Source organism: Lissotriton helveticus, chromosome 7 (genome assembly GCF_964261635.1).
Source record: "Lissotriton helveticus chromosome 7, aLisHel1.1, whole genome shotgun sequence".
Classification (NCBI taxonomy): Eukaryota; Metazoa; Chordata; class Amphibia; order Caudata; family Salamandridae; genus Lissotriton; species Lissotriton helveticus.
In genome coordinates, this window is record NC_136068.1 from 1,012,866,398 (window position 1) to 1,012,882,020 (window position 15,623).

A 15,623-nucleotide genomic window follows, 5' to 3' on the forward strand; every position below is an offset into this window, starting at 1 on the left:
TAATATACCCTGATTTTTCAACACGGATCTGGACGGCTGAGTGACAGAGGCACCGAATGAGACCTTCCGCGATCGAATCTGATGACGGGGAGCAAAGTTGGGTCACTTGAGTAGTCGGGGCCTCAGCCGGAGGGGGACCGGGGTCTCGGATGGGAGGTGACCCGGCCCCAAGTTGAACAACATCGGATCGATCAACCGGAACGTCCCCCTCCGGTGTACTGGTTAACAGTGTACGAATACGTCGTCCTTGAGGTGGTGGCCTGGTGGTCGAGTACTTTGTGCTGAGCGGCGACAAAGGGATTGCGCTCTTGGTGTGGGCTTGGCTCTAGCGATGGCGACCAAACCGGAGGTGGAGAAGCCCCAGGTGAAATCATCCAGAACAAGCCGTACAGTGCAAACCAATAAACTGGATAGATACACTGTTACGAGAGGCTCGCCCGGAGCCTCTGGCCGATCCCAAGATGGCGGAGTGGTAGATCCAAGCCCTACACTGGAACCCACGTTGCACGATGTGATGGCTGCTATCGAGGGGGTCCGTACTTCTCTTGGCCAACAGATACAATCTTTGGACCACAAATTGGACACCGTGACCATTGAGGTCAACTTGATCCGTGCGGATCTTACTAAAACAAATTAGAAGGTGAAATCCATCGACATAAAGACGGCGAGCCTTACGGACGATGTGGTGGAGCTCCAGCGGGAAGTGCGCAACTTAAGAACAGCTGGAGAGTTGCAGGGCCGGCAGCTGGATGAGTACGAGGGAAGAGCCAGAAGGAACAATGTCCATCTGACCGGAGAATGCCGAGGGGCAAGCCCCTGACTTATTTGTGGAGGATATTATCGTTAAACATTTGCAGCTAAAGGCCTGAGTTCCTTTTTCACGGTCGAGAGGGCTCATAGGGTCCCAGGGGGGTGACCGCGTCCGGGCGCTATCCCTCGGCCGATGATTGTGCGACTCCTTCATTTTAGGCACAGAGATACTATCCTCCAGGCCTCAAGGTCGCAGGGACCTCTGCAATTTGAGAACTCGTCACTGAACTTCTATCCTGACTTCACCCAGAAGGTGCAGAAGCAGCGGCAGCGTTTCCAAGGAGTCAAATGACGACTGCGAGCTAAGGGGTACAAGTATGCCTTGATGTATCCGGCAAAACTTAGAGTGGAGGTGCACGGGAAGACTTGGTTCTTTGATAACCCGGAAGCGGCGTCGGACTGGGCCGATGGACTATCGACACAGGCAGAGTCACAGGAGCACGATGGCAAGGAGACGTAAGAGACGGAAGATCAGTGACAATTTTGGGGTGGTCGGGATGTGGACTTGTGGGGGGGGAGGCACTGTTGCGAATATGACATCCTGATGGACTTGGCTGCTAGTGTTGAAGATGGCGGGATGGTGGGGATCCGGGAAACTGGACTCCTCCTCAAATCTGTATTTAGATAGGGGTTAGTTTGTGTGAAGGGCGACAGGCACACTGCAAGTTGGGTTTTGGCGATGGCCGAGTGCAGGGGTGCAGGGTGGGGGCAGGGGGTCTGGGTGTGTTGGTGAGAGTGTGTTTTTCCTTTTTTCTTTTTTCTTTTTTGATCTCAGGAATTGCCATGCTATTGTATTTTGAACTGTGTAGGTGCGGGGTCACGTAGTTCCCAGGGGTCTGGAATGAGGGTACTGAGTTGGAATGTCAATGGCTTGGGGGACAAGATCAAGAGGGGGTGGTGAACCAGCTGGTTAGGAGACATGGCCCGGACATAGTGCTTCTCCAGGAGACGAATCTGGTTGGGAATACATGTTTGGCTCTGCACAGAGGGGGTTACAAGTTGGTGGTGCATGCAGGCTTCACAACCGGGTCAAGAGGGGTGGGTATATTGGTCAAAAACTCCTTTCCATTGTCAGTGCAACACACCTGGGTCGATCAGAGGGGGAGATACGCTGGGGTCTCAGGATTGGTTGGGGGCCGTACTGTGACTTTGCTATCTGTGTATGTGCCGCCGGGCTTGCAGACTGAAACCTATGTTGATCTGGGGAATATTTTTCTTTTGTTTCCTTTGGTGGACCTGGTGATTGGTGGAGATTTTAATTCTGTGCTGGATGGGGAATTGGATCGCTGCCCTCCTAGGGTGCTCCACCCATTGCAGTGGTGGCTGCCAGACTTCCTTGCGTCGTTGGGTTTGGTTGATGGATGGCGCGCATGTCACCCGATGTCTGTCCACTATTCTCATGTATCGGCGGCTCATGGTAGTCTCTCTCGGTTGGACTGTGCATTAATCCCCGCGGGGATGACGCCTAGGATTTGTGAGGCGCGTTATCTTGGGAGGGGTATCTCTGATCACTCTCCGTTGTGGCTGGTCATCTGATTGGATTTGCCGGCGGCTGGCAGGGTAGCTCCTATCAGCGCGTATAAACAATAAAGAGTTGGCTCTAATCAGTTAGGCTGAGCACCTATAACCTATAACAAAAGAACGTGCCTGAACTGATACCACAATTTGGAATGCAATTCACTCAACAGAGAAGAAAGCTCATTTCAACCTGCAATATTGCCAATCAATAGCGATTTATTTGTTCAATTTGACGTTATTATTTTTAACAAAATTTTACATTTTATATACAAATACTACACCAATATTCTATGTAACAAAAATCATTCATACTAGTCAGTCATGTCACAGTCATTCAACAGCAAACGTCCATATATACACAGATCTGGCAAATAAAACTTTTGTGAAAATACCAGAACAGAGATTGTGAGTGGAGGGAGGAAAAAAAACAAAGAAAAAGACAAAGGTTGCTCAAACGATCAACACGTGTGGTATAATGTACTATACATATATACACTTGAAATTAAATCACAATCGACTTGATTGATAAAGCACAATGTGTATAAACCAATTGAGACACAGGGTTTCTCAACTTTTAGATTTAGTGAGAGCAACACTTAGTACATGGGCCAACGCGTTTCGAGTCCCAATCAGAAGTTGGAAGGGGGGACTCTCATCAGGGCCAATGAGGTATCTGAAAAAAAGAAATATCTCTAAGTGAAAAAATTCAATCGGGGGCCTATATGGTACTCAAGAGTGAACAACCATTCCCTCAAACAGCTTACCCCACTGGTCTACAAGGCCACTTGGAGGGTGTAGAGTTGTATAGAGTCTAAAGTAACGATGCACAGCGGGTGACGCTCTATCTTTGGCAGGGCACCTTTCTGATGGTGGAAACACACTAGAAAGTAAGAAAGTTGGACATTATCTTCCGTTGGCAACACTAGATGACCTAAGCACACAAGGCACCTTGCACTGTGTCTTACCTAGCTCTCGCCCAGCCTGGGAATTCAATTGGACCCACTGGTGGCTGGGTGTATTTCACAGCTTTTCAATCGAATGAAGTCGAGGATTTACACCTATAGGAAATGAAGGATGTATCAAGGACTGATAGCGGGGTTTTACCTCGAATAGTGGTCTAGTGAGTCCAAATAATTACCTGCAGCAGCAGCACCTTCACTTGGTCGGAAAAAGTTACGAGTGTGACGTAATGGGAGCTTCATCCGTTAGATTGACTCCTGCAAAAGGAGCCTCAGTGTTAGTAACGGAGTGCTGGTAAACGGGGGTGGCCAAGCACTGGTGATAGAGCGCGCGAGGCCACCCGACCAATAGTTTTCGCCGTTTCCGGCTTCAGGGCCCATATACTTTCAAATCACCATATACATCGATCAGGTGACTTCACGAGCTCTACCAATTTGTGTGTGAGTTCCCTACTATTATTTCTCAGTGCACCCGACTTACCATCCACCGATGCGGGTACCTAATGACCACAATGAATCAGGGAGCTAGCTGTAAAAGGAAAGGCAGCAAAATACAAACCCAACCAATAACATTCAAAATACTGTTGAAATGACCACGGACAACGGGAAGTTTTAAAATGTTTATCTAAAGTTCATTTGCTTCATGTATAAGGTACATCAAAATAAGGCAATCAATAACCAAGATAATATAAATGATATAACTGTAAAGAAATAATGACAGAGTAATCATTGAAATACTGATATAAAATGTAACGAGAAGATATTGTGCTATTCAGTAATATTTAAGCATGGGCAGACTATGTATATATAACTACAGGAGGGCCTATAAAGAGTAACACGCTTCACTTAAGGTGAACGGGCCTTTAAACAATCTAGGCAATGAGGTTCTAGACCATATCAGAAAATGACAAACTGCAATGCAAAATATAATTTCTAACAAGTGAGAAGACATAGGAACAAACTTATGGAAAAATGCAAATGACTTTCAATAGTTGCGGAAAGACATGGAAAAATAACATATGCAATGGTAAACTTTATTGAAGCAAAAGTTAGAAATTCAGAAGGTGCAAGATTTAAGAGGTTCAGAGCAATATTTACCTAGAAAGGTGTGGAAACCAAACCCTGGCCACGGGTCAGTTAAGGACAGGAAACCCTCAAGGAAGGATACCCCTCAAAGGACAGTAGGTGCAGAAATGGACACCCCGGATAGGACAGGATACCCTCGGATTAGGAATCAGGACAGGACCTCAGGACAGGACAGCAAACCCTCAGGACAGGACCGCTCAGGACAGGACCGGAACCCACAGTTCGGAAGCAACGCCTGCGCTCCACCCGCTCTGCAGTTATCGATCAAGACCCCGATTGGGTCAGCGAACTCCCAGCAAAGTGCTTCGCCAGCACTTTAAGGTTCAGTAGAACCTTAGTCTATGGTCAAATTCGGACAGAGTGCTCCGCAGCGCTCTGTATCTTCAGTCACCTATTGAGTACGATGGGTCAGTGACAGGTCAGCTAAACCAAACAAGTCGGACGGTTCCCTAGGTGAACCCAGGGTAGATATACAGTTTGGGGACAGTGTACCACCCCCCAGTGTTGCAAAGTGTCAGAATCCCTCAATTTGGATTGGTCCTAAGGTAGGATTTGGGTAACACACCAATCACAATACTACATTTTAAGCCTGTATTTGCATGCTAGGGTACCGCCTAGTCAGATTGGGGTTCCCATGAGAAGCTACACGGCAAACAGTAGGACAATATTACAATGTAACATATAAGAAGCCACATTCGCTGTTCTCGCGGGGCAGAGGTGACTTTCTCAGGAACATCTTGCACATCACTGCCAACTGGCTATGTTCCATCAGTCAAGGTCTACTGTGCTGCCGAAGTTGCGCAGGCGCAGAAGGGACCTCCAATATGGCTCTCCTTTCACTCAGACCCCCATTCCCCGCGGTACATGAAAAGTAAGCGAAAACAAATTAATACACAGAAATAACGTTATGAAATCACATTCACAGGGCTGTACTTTCAACTTATCATCATAACATACACTTATGCAGTCTAAATGTTAGCTACATGGAAACAGGCACAAGAGCAGTGGCACGAGCAGTACCACATGATGAGCACAGCTATGAATTACGCATGCGCATAAATTTCCCTCCACTTCTGCAGACGCGTCAGGACACGTGAGTGTGGCTGACGCATGCGCAGTAACTAAAATACAAGCGGCAGCCATTTTAAAGTACACGGGTTAAATGTATTAGAAATACACGTAGGCAAGCTTCGCAAACTTTGCCTAAACAAAAATAAACGTTAGTAAAACATACGTTTTGTTACCTTATTACACATAAACGAGGTTCTTGACTTCGGCAAGCCGCAAAATATGCGAAGCTTTGCTTCATCACTGGAACCTCCGTGTATTAGTCTTACCGGGTGTCGATCTTTCACAGGTCGCCCGTCTCGGCGTCTACGCAGCACTGATTCTTCGCGCATGCGCAGGGGAGCAGAAACTATCTGCTTAAAACGTCGAGCTCGCGGGAGACACTACTCTCCCGCGCATGCGCATTGCGGTTTAGAACTGTGTGTGGACCCAGAGTCCTCAACCCGGTTAATCCTAGAAGGGGACACCCTACTTACCACCAAAGGAGAACGGACAGAGGCTACCGCTGCTGTTTGAACACAGCAGGGGAGTGGAAACGGCCAACGGCCGGATGAATTAAAGTTTATAGATTTCTGACAGTTCATTCAGGCCAGTGACGGCCGTGTTAAATTTCACAATGAGGAGCGCCTCCCTTTTGGAGAGCCTGGCATCCCAGTCTCCTCCTCGGGGATCACGCTCGACCTTGGAAATAATCGTCCATTTTAAATCCTTAATCTGATGGGACATTCTGTTCCAATGGTTGACCAGTGGTGCTGTCTCAACCCGATTTCTGAGTCTTGATTTATGTTGGGAAATTCTTTGGCGAGCTTCCTGATTGGTCTTGCCAATGTACAGGAGTCCACAAGGGCACATAACTCCGTACACTACATATCTTGATTTACAATTACTGTGTGTATCGTGTTTCCACGATATACCCCTATGTTGAAACAGAGAGCCCTCTATTGTGGACTCGCAGCACAAATAGGTGCCACATTTGTGATGCCCTGTGATAGGATTTAGACCCATCATTTGCCTGATGGTAGGAGGTTCCTCCTTTGGAATAGCTGCTCTCACTACAAAATTGGCTATGCTTTTGTCTTTTTTGAACGCAAAAAGTGGGGGTTCATTAAGGCCTTCTTCTAGATTTTTTACAAGGTGCCAATTTTGTTTTATCACTTTTTTTAGTTGGTTGGCATTGGGACAGTATGTAGTAACACATACCTGACGTTTTAGTTGTGGTTTATTACGACGTTCCAAGAGGGTTTCCCTTGGGGTCCAACGTGCCCTTTTCATACAATTTGACACCAGCTTTTTTGGGTAGCCGCGGTCACATAGCTTTGTTATTAGATTCTTAGCATGATGCCTATAGTCTTCATTCGTCGAACAATTTCTTCGAATGCGAAGAAATTGTCCTAGCGGTAAATTCTCTCGCAAGCTCCTCGGGTGATTGCTTGAGAATAAAAGGGCTTTGTTCCGGTCCGTTGGCTTCACAAAAAGTCACGAAAAAGACGAATGAAGACTATAGGCATCATGCTAAGAATCTAATAACAAAGCTATGTGACCGCGGCTACCCAAAAAAGCTGGTGTCAAATTGTATGAAAAGGGCACGTTGGACCCCAAGGGAAACCCTCTCGGAACGTCGTAATAAACCACAACTAAAACGTCAGGTATGTGTTACTACATACTGTCCCAATGCCAACCAACTAAAAAAAGTGATAAAACAAAATTGGCACCTTGTAAAAAATCTAGAAGAAGGCCTTAATGAACCCCCACTTTTTGCGTTCAAAAAAGACAAAAGCATAGCCAATTTTGTAGTGAGAGCAGCTATTCCAAAGGAGGAACCTCCTACCATCAGGCAAATGATGGGTCTAAATCCTATCACAGGGCATCACAAATGTGGCACCTGTTTGTGCTGCGAGTCCACAATAGAGGGCTCTCTGTTTCAACATAGGGGTATATCGTGGAAACACGATACACACAGTAATTGTAAATCAAGATATGTAGTGTACGGAGTTATGTGCCCCTGCGGACTCCTGTACATTGGCAAGACCAATCAGGAAGCTCACCAAAGAATTTCCCAACATAAATCAAGACTCAGAAATCGGGTTGAGACAGCACCACTGGTCAACCATTGGAACAGAATGTCCCATCAGATTAAGGATTTAAAATGGACGATTATTTCCAAGGTCGAGCGTGATCCCCGAGGAGGAGACTGGGATGCCAGGCTCTCCAAAAGGGAGGCGCTCCTCATTGTGAAATTTAACACGGCCGTCACTGGCCTGAATGAACTGTCAGAAATCTATAAACTTTAATTCATCCGGCCGTTGGCCGTTTCCACTCCCCTGCTGTGTTCAAACAGCAGCGGTAGCCTCTGTCCGTTCTCCTTTGGTGGCAAGTAGGGTGTCCCCTTCTAGGATTAACCGGGTTGAGGACTCTGGGTCCACACACAGTTCTAAACCGCAATGCGCATGCGCGGGAGAGTAGTGTCTCCTGCGAGCTCGACAATTTAAGCAGATAGTTTCTGCTCCCCTGCGCATGCGCGAAGAATCAGTGCTGCGTAGACGCCGAGACGGGCGACCTGTGAAAGATCGACACCCGGTAAGACTAATACACGGAGGTTCCAGTGCTTGGCCACCCCCGTTTACCAGCACTCCGTTACTAACACTGAGGCTCCTTTTGCAGGAGTCAATCTAACGGATGAAGCTCCCGTTACGTCACACTCGTAACTTTTTCCGACCAAGTGAAGGTGCTGCTGCTGCAGGTAATTATTCGGACTCACTAGACCACTATTCGAGGTCAAACCCCGCTATCAGTCCTTGATACATCCTTCATTTCCTATAGGTGTAAATCCTCGACTTCATTCGATTGAAAAGCTGTGAAATACACCCAGCCACCAGTGGGTCCAATTGAATTCCCAGGCTGGGCGAGAGCTAGGTAAGACACAGTGCAAGGTGCCTTGTGTGCTTAGGTCATCTAGTGTTGCCAACGGAAGATAATGTCCAACTTTCTTACTTTCTAGTGTGTTTCCACCATCAGAAAGGTGCCCTGCCAAAGATAGAGCGTCACCCGCTGTGCATCGTTACTTTAGACTCTATACAACTCTACACCCTCCAAGTGGCCTTGTAGACCAGTGGGGTAAGCTGTTTGAGGGAATGGTTGTTCACTCTTGAGTGCCATATAGGCCCCCGATTGAATTTTTTCACTTAGAGATATTTCTTTTTTTTCAGATACCTCATTGGCCCTGATGAGAGTCCCCCCTTCCAACTTCTGATTGGGACTCGAAACGAGTTGGCCCATGTACAAAGTGTTGCTCTCATTAAATCTAAAAGTTGAGAAACCCTGTGTCTCAATTGGTTTATACACATTGTGCTTTATCAATCAAGTCGATTGTGATTTAATTTCAAGTGTATATATGTATAGTACATTATACCACACGTGTTGATCGTTTGAGCAACCTTTGTCTTTTTCTTTGGTTTTTTTTTTTCCTCCCTCCACTCACAATCTCTGTTCTGGTATTTTCACAAAAGTTTTATTTGCCAGATCTGTGTATATATGGACGTTTGCTGTTGAATGACTGTGACATGACTGACTAGTATGAATGATTTTTGTTACATAGAATATTGGTGTAGTATTTGTATATAAAATGTAAAATTTTGTTAAAAATAATAACGTCAAATTGAACAAATAAATCGCTATTGATTAGCAATATTGCAGGTTGAAATGAGCTTTCTTCTCTGTTGAGTGAATTGCATTCCAAATTGTGGTATCAGTTCAGGCACGTTCTTTTGTTATAGGTTATAGGTGCTCAGCCTAACTGATTAGAGCCAACTCTTTATTGTTTATACAGATTGTGGCGGGAATTTTCTCGCGAAGGTTTTGTTTGTTGTTACCCACAAATACCTTGTGGCCGACAAGAATCCAGTCCTTGTCCTCTTTTGGGCTATAGATATACCTAGATACTACCGCCCAAATATAAACGCACACATTATTTCACTGTTTGATTGTAATCCCCTTTAATTTCTAGTTATTTTATCAGTCCTCTATGGCTGAGAAAGATACTCTTGCTTTTTCAGAAGAACATATAAGAAATCTCTTGAGTGACCCCCCATTATTCTCTTCAGTCTCCCTCAGTGTCTCGGCCACTTCGCAAAATGAGACGGACAAGTTACTCAGGTTGAGAAAGAAACAAATAAGAACTGACCTACACGGTCATTTCCTTCTCCAACATTTACGAGAAGGCACGATCCCGGGTGGCCTTCAAATTAAAAATATCCCAGTCATCTTTACTGAAGACCCCCTATTCAAAAAAGGTTTTAGTCAGATAGAGACAAAGTGCAGTAGGGACCTTATGGTCCTTACTGTCGAAACAGCTGTCAGAATCTCAAGACAAGAGCTAGAGCAGATAGCCCAATTGGAATCTGAGATAAGTAGCAACCCTGCGATAGTTGACGCCAAGGCCTTGATAGATAAAGTGGCAAAAGAAATACAGGAATTCAAAGACTATAGTGTAACGCAAAAAACAAATCAATTCGAGAAAGATAAAAAGAACTTTTCTCTGGAGAACGTATATCCGTTCTTATAAACTGATTTTTACACTAAACCAGACTCAAGGCGTTTTTTACCAGGGAACCGTGGCAGGTCACGAAATCAGTTCATCACTTTTTCGGACACTTCGTCATCAGGTGGCGAAAGTGATAACAGTGGCAATACTAATAACAGTAGACCAAATAGGAACCATAAATGGAACCAGAACCAGCAGCAACAAAGCAATGCTCAGAATTCTTTTTTAGGGAGAGGCCAAACACGCCCGAGGGCGAAAGTGAGATGGGAAATGACAACCCGGCGACAACACTATCAAAATCAATAGTGTCACCCATTTTCAACCTCTCACCCAAAGTACTGACCACAGCAGAAGATAGTGTCCTCTCTAAGGGACTTTCATTTGTACCCTCTAAACGCACTGACTTCACCAGGATGAAAACTGAATTCATTGAGTTTTGCCGTAAACTAAGACTCTTAACTTTCTTTGCGGGAAACCCCACTACTGGAACCCGTGAAGTCACAGGGCTCCGGAATAAATCCACCTTTTGCCCCCCAGGACACAAGATTCCAAAAGAGATCTTGGTCTTTGAAAAAACTGTACTCTCTGCAATTTCTGCAATGGAAACGCAGAAAAAATATGTTAAATATAACACCACAAAAGAACAGACCAAAGCCCTTATGGATTTACGGAATGATCCCACGATCACCATAAAGCAAGCCGATAAAGGCGGTGCCATAGTGGTGTGGGATACTTCCAACTACAACAATGAAGTCCTAAGGCAATTAAATGATCAGGATTGCTACAGAAAGATTGGGAAAGATCCAACATCTGAACTGCAGAACCAACTTTTTTCTATCATCAGTGAAGGCCACGAACAAGGTTTTGTAGGCCCTAAAGAATTGGAATTTTTACAAAAAAGACACCCAAAGGTACCTTTATTTTATATCTTACCAAAGGTACATAAAGACCCCAATAAACCCCCGGGCAGACCAATTGTGGCTGGTTGTGATTCATTACTTGAACCGGTGGCCAAATACGTCGATGTTTTTCTTAAACAGTTCATGAGCCATGTGAAATCATATCTGCAGGACACGACGGATTTTATTAATAAACTTGAAACCATCGAGTTCTGTAGAGGCAGTGACATCCTGGTCACCCTGGATGTCACTTCACTCTACACCCAGATTCCCCAGGACGAAGCGGTGGCAGTACTCACTCATTTCCTGGATTTAAGAACTAGACCAGTACAGGTTCCAACTAAATTTTTGATTGATCTGGCATCGTTTGCTCTGAAAAAGAATTATTTCTGTTTCGGGAAAGATTTTTACTTTCAGGTGAAAGGAGTAGCGATGGGGTGCCCCTTCGCCCCAGAATTGGCTGTCCTTTTTATGTCACTTTACGAGGACACTTTCATCTATGACAATAACCCCTTTAAAAATCACATTGGAGCGTGGCTACGCTTCATAGATGATGTTTTTATGGTGTGGAAAGGCGAGGAGGACGAATTGGAACGATTTTTCACGTGGTTGAACGCACGGACATTGGACATTAAGTTCAGTATAACATCATCAAAAGAAAAAATATCTTTTTTGGATGTAGAAGTCTTTCCAATTGAGGGTAAACTATCCACGTCTCTTTTTGTGAAGCCAACGGACCGGAACAAAGCCCTTTTATTCTCAAGCAATCACCCGAGGAGCTTGCGAGAGAATTTACCGCTAGGACAATTTCTTCGCATTCGAAGAAATTGTTCGACAAATGAAGACTATAGGCATCATGCTAAGAATCTAATAACAAAGCTATGTGACCGCGGCCACCCAAAAAAGCTGGTGTCAAATTGTATGAAAAGGGCACGTTGGACCCCAAGGGAAACCCTCTTGGAACGTCGTAATAAACCACAACTAAAACGTCAGGTATGTGTTACTACATACTGTCCCAATGCCAACCAACTAAAAAAAGTGATAAAACAAAATTGGCACCTTGTAAAAAATCTAGAAGAAGGCCTTAATGAACCCCCACTTTTTGCGTTCAAAAAAGACAAAAGCATAGCCAATTTTGTAGTGAGAGCAGCTATTCCAAAGGAGGAACCTCCTACCATCAGGCAAATGATGGGTCTAAATCCTATCACAGGGCATCACAAATGTGGCACCTGTTTGTGCTGCGAGTCCACAATAGAGGGCTCTCTGTTTCAACATAGGGGTATATCGTGGAAACACGATACACACAGTAATTGTAAATCAAGATATGTAGTGTACGGAGTTATGTGCCCTTGCGGACTCCTGTACATTGGCAAGACCAATCAGGAAGCTCGCCAAAGAATTTCCCAACATAAATCGAGACTCAGAAATCGGGTTGAGACAGCACCACTGGTCAACCATTGGAACAGAATGTCCCATCAGATTAAGGATTTAAAATGGACGATTATTTCCAAGGTCGAGCGTGATCCCCGAGGAGGAGACTGGGATGCCAGGCTCTCCAAAAGGGAGGCGCTCCTCATTGTGAAATTTAACACGGCCGTCACTGGCCTGAATGAACTGTCAGAAATCTATAAACTTTAATTCATCCGGCCGTTGGCCGTTTCCACTCCCCTGCTGTGTTCAAACAGCAGCGGTAGCCTCTGTCCGTTCTCCTTTGGTGGCAAGTAGGGTGTCCCCTTCTAGGATTAACCGGGTTGAGGACTCTGGGTCCACACACAGTTCTAAACCGCAATGCGCATGCGCGGGAGAGTAGTGTCTCCCGCGAGCTCGACGTTTTAAGCAGATAGTTTCTGCTCCCCTGCGCATGCGCGAAGAATCAGTGCTGCGTAGACGCCGAGACGGGCGACCTGTGAAAGATCGACACCCGGTAAGACTAATACACGGAGGTTCCAGTGCTTGGCCACCCCCGTTTACCAGCACTCCGTTACTAACACTGAGGCTCCTTTTGCAGGAGTCAATCTAACGGATGAAGCTCCCGTTACGTCACACTTGTAACTTTTTCCGACCAAGTGAAGGTGCTGCTGCTGCAGGTAATTATTCGGACTCACTAGACCACTATTCGAGGTCAAACCCCGCTATCAGTCCTTGATACATCCTTCATTTCCTATAGGTGTAAATCCTCGACTTCATTCGATTGAAAAGCTGTGAAATACACCCAGCCACCAGTGGGTCCAATTGAATTCCCAGGCTGGGCGAGAGCTAGGTAAGACATAGTGCAAGGTGCCTTGTGTGCTTAGGTCATCTAGTGTTGCCAACGGAAGATAATGTCCAACTTTCTTACTTTCTAGTGTGTTTCCACCATCAGAAAGGTGCCCTGCCAAAGATAGAGCGTCACCCGCTGTGCATCGTTACTTTAGACTCTATACAACTCTACACCCTCCAAGTGGCCTTGTAGACCAGTGGGGTAAGCTGTTTGAGGGAATGGTTGTTCACTCTTGAGTGCCATATAGGCCCCCGGTTGAATTTTTTCACTTAGAGATATTTCTTTTTTCCAGATACCTCATTGGCCCTGATGAGAGTCCCCCCTTCCAACTTCTGATTGGGACTCGAAACGCGTTGGCCCATGTACAAAGTGTTGCTCTCACTAAATCTAAAAGTTGAGAAACCCTGTGTCTCAATTGGTTTATACACATTGTGCTTTATCAATCAAGTCGATTGTGATTTAATTTCAAGTGTATATATGTATAGTACATTATACCACACGTGTTGATCGTTTGAGCAACCTTTGTCTTTTTCTTTGTTTTTTTTCCTCCCTCCACTCACAATCTCTGTTCTGGTATTTTCACAAAAGTTTTATTTGCCAGATCTGTGTATATATGGACGTTTGCTGTTGAATGACTGTGACATGACTGACTAGTATGAATGATTTTTGTTACATAGAATATTGGTGTAGTATTTGTATATAAAATGTAAAATTTTGTTAAAAATAATAACGTCAAATTGAACAAATAAATCGCTATTGATTGGCAATATTGCAGGTTGAAATGAGCTTTCTTCTCTGTTGAGTGAATTGCATTCCAAATTGCCTATCAGCGCGTGGCAACTGAAGGATCCGGCCATCAGAAAAGATGTCCTCCGTATGTCCGATAGGTATTTCCAAGAGAATGTCCATGGTAGCCGGGAAAAAGAAGAGGGCGCAGGCAGAGTTGGTCCGGTTGGAGGCAGAAATTCAGAATTTAGAGGAGAAATGTAATGAGTCCCCGTCTCCGGAGGACTTGCATCAGGTACGTCTTCGTGAGGAGGAATATCGCGTCTTAGTGCGTAATAAGGCAGTCGCTACTCAAGCGGCTGTGCAGAGCAGAATATATGAGCATGGGGACAAGGCCGGTAAACTCATTGCCTGGCTTGAGAGAGGGGATCGGACCTCGATGTTGGTGCCAGAGTTGGAAGATAAGTCGTCGCGCTTGCTAACGGACCCTCAAGAGATAGTAGACGAGTTTGCCGATTATTATCAGGCGGTGTATACGGCGGGGAGTACTTATTCGGAGGCCGAAAGCGATGATATGATCAGGAATAACGTCATGCCTTGCCTGTCAGAGGAAGTTAAGTTCGCTACTGAGGCGTAAGCGCATCCCTGGGGGTTGGGCACACTTGTGGGGTTCAGCGTGAGTCGTGGCTGACTCCAAAAAAGTTCAATAAAGAAAGTTCAATGAAGAAGTTTCAACGTTTGTTGTATTTTATTTTTCACAGTTTCATCTTTGTTGTTAGGCGTTACATCACGCAGTTCATTAAGTTCAACATAATCCAGAATATTTAACGAATGCTCCGATGCATTTCGGACTTGGAAAGTCCTTTCTCAAGGAGCGCTATAGGGGAGGATACAAAAAATGCATCTTAGATCAACGATACATTACGTTGCAATAACTGAATGTGGGTGGAAATAGAAGGTGCAAAAAAGAAGTACGACCGCATGCATTTAAAAGTTGGGTGAAAACCAAACCCGGGTGCAAACGGGGGTGAAGGACAGGGTGAGATCATGGGTAGGGGGTGGTTGTGGTCGGTACGGGGGGCGATTTGGACGGTGAAAAGACGGGGTGGGGGGTGGACAGTGAAGAGAGGTTGATGTGTGCTCGGGAAGAGCAAAGCTTACGTGCAGGAGTTCAAAGTCAGGCTCTCGTAGGCGCTGGGAAACAAAAGCGGTGAAAGACCGTCAAGGGGAGAGAACACGGGGGAGCATTCTCGGGGTTTAAAGGGAATACGGTGATAAGACTTACTGAGTGTGGCTGGAATAGCGAGTGGAGTGTAAAAGAAGTCTGCCGGCGCAGTCCAGGAGCTTCGCAGAGTGACTGCGGAGTTCTGGGGGGAGTTGAGAGAGGGAATAGAAACTAACAAAGGACAATGGAGGACGGGAAAATGAGGCAGCCATAGTGGAGTGGAGTCATAAGGAAGAATAAAAGGGTGATGTGCAATAATTGTAGCAAACAGGACAAGGGTGCAGAGTACCAAGCCGGGTACCTATAGAGGTACTAAAAGTAACAACTTAATTCAGTTCGGTCGTTAAGACCAAAAGGTTTCAAAGATTGAAGTCTATAAATCCATGATGTCTCCCGTTGTAGGAGAATCTTATTGTTGTCTCTTCCCTCTGTATTTGGAACCATTTCAAGGACCAGATATTTCAGTTGGGCCACGGTGTGGTTGGCTTCATTAAAGTGGTTTGCCACGCTGGATTTGGCGTTTTTAGTGCGA